General features: G+C 37.6%; 1 protein-coding gene and 1 long non-coding RNA gene across 3 annotated transcripts in view; one reads left to right on the forward strand and one right to left on the reverse strand.

Annotated features, from left to right (window-relative positions):
• The window catches only part of efna2a (ephrin-A2a), a 91,946-nt gene that overhangs the window by 22,507 nt on the left and 67,419 nt on the right, over window positions 1-2,020 (reverse strand). The window lies entirely within an intron of this gene.
• Window positions 1-2,020, forward strand: part of LOC116670258 (uncharacterized) — a 23,568-nt gene that overhangs the window by 15,387 nt on the left and 6,161 nt on the right. Inside the window, exon 2 of the long non-coding RNA XR_004326983.1 lies at window positions 1,700-1,706. This is a non-coding gene — a long non-coding RNA (uncharacterized LOC116670258). The remainder of the gene's footprint in view (window positions 1-1,699; window positions 1,707-2,020) is intronic.

A 2,020-nucleotide genomic window follows, 5' to 3' on the forward strand; every position in this document is an offset into this window, starting at 1 on the left:
CCTTGGCTCACGCATACACAGCATGTCCTGCACTGACTGGAGTGTGAGGTAAACTGCGCTGCGTCTCCCCCATCTGTAGCACTGTCTTGAATAATTGAGCAGCCAAGCCAGATTGTTTCAGAAATCTCACACATTTTTTTTTCTTTGTGTATTCCTCCTGAAGGTGACTTGAAATGTTACTTTGTTTTATTGTTGGATTCGTTTGATACATATGAGTTCATATGTTGCTAAAATTGCAATTTTTTTCTGTAAGATTAAAGGGAGAAGAGCTTGGATGTTAAACAAGAGTTTATTCATTATTACTGTAAAAAAAAAAAGGCAAACACACGCTACTCTTTTTGCACTTGCTTTGTTTACTTTAAGTTTTTATTTTTGTATTCCTCCTGAAATTGATTTTATTTTTTTCTTGGATTCATAGCCTCCATCCAGCTTCAGGTTGCACAACAAATTAATTTTACTTGAACAGTGCTAAACAAGTTCAATAAATAGAGATTTGAACCATATTCAAATCTGTTTTGTGTAATTTGTTAATAATGAGCAATTGGCAAATAATCGCTAATTGAAAAATGAATTGTTAGATTAATCAAAAAAATAAACGCTGGATTAAGCATTTAAAAAAAATCCTTGTTTGGGACTTCCTTACTAGATGGCACAGTTGAGTGAGAGGGGGAAATTGATCTTTTCTAGATAAAACAAATGTGGGGGAGGAGGGACATAATTTGAATTAGAAAAAAGGTAAACTTGCAATACATTGCAGAAATTTGCAATAGGTTTAAAATCGCAATAATATCGTATTATGATAATATCTCATCATGACATAAGTATTGTGATAGCGTTTTGCAACGTAAGTACCGCGGTAATATTGTATTGTGACTTAAGCATTGTGACAATATCGTATCGTGGCATAAGAATTGTGATTATATTGTATTGTGACATAAGTATTGTGGTAATATTGTATCGTGACATAAGGATTTTGCTAATATTGTATCGTGACAGAAGTATTGTGATAATATCGTATGGTGGGGCCTCTGGGGATTCCCACTCCTATTGTTTACCATAGAAATAATACACACATGCCATCAACACAATCATAACAGGACGTTAAAGGTGCTGTAGGCGATGCCACATGTGTTTTAGGCTACACCATTTGTTGTCACATACAACAAATATCTCATTATCCACGAGCTGCCTGTCCCCAGAACACACTGTAAAAAAAAACGCGTCTCTGTAGACAGCCCAGGGTCTCCAACCGGCAACAAGAACAAACTGGGCCCACCTGGGCCCATCTGGGCCAAGAAGCATACACACACAGTGTTCCAGCGTTCCAGCCAATAACCGACAAGAAGGATTTGGGGGTGGGGGCTGAGCGGGTTAGTGCGCGGAAGCACAGAAGGGAGGGGCAAGCTAGTCTTGTTTTGTTTGAACGTCAACAAGAAGTAACGTCACTCAACATTGTTTAAAGCACCCTTAAGTGAAAACACTTCTTGATTTAATTTACAAAATCAGCGTTCTTATTGACATTTTAAGATATTTTATAGGATAATGAAGCCATTACTTTGCTTTCACTTGCAGCCACATATACAGTATGTCAGTGTGGCCTACACTTTTTTAAGTGTAGTGTAATTTTTAAGCATTTAGATGAGGGTTACCGAGGCAACGCAACACTAACTTCCCATCAATGTGTCCTTTTTGACAAAAGTGCCAAGGTGGTATAATCAATATTTATTAACAATTAAATAAGAGTACAACATTTTTGGGAAAAATACTATTTATTATTTGCAATTATTTATATTCCTCATCTGGAAAACTGTCTCCTAAATTGCTACATATCAAACATCAGGGAGTCCCTTTCTTCTTCACTTTTTCTACAAGTGTGGCTGTCTCTGTCTCCTCTCTCTGTGTGTTTCTTTCTGTATTCCTGTCTCCCACTCACTCCCCACATCTTGGAGTAATCCCACTGTGCCCAAACCCTCTTTTCTCATCTTCTTCCCTGCCACTGATCTCCCAAAATTCCACCCCC

This window comes from Etheostoma spectabile, chromosome 20, assembly GCF_008692095.1.
Source record: "Etheostoma spectabile isolate EspeVRDwgs_2016 chromosome 20, UIUC_Espe_1.0, whole genome shotgun sequence".
Lineage (NCBI taxonomy): Eukaryota > Metazoa > Chordata > Actinopteri > Perciformes > Percidae > Etheostoma > Etheostoma spectabile.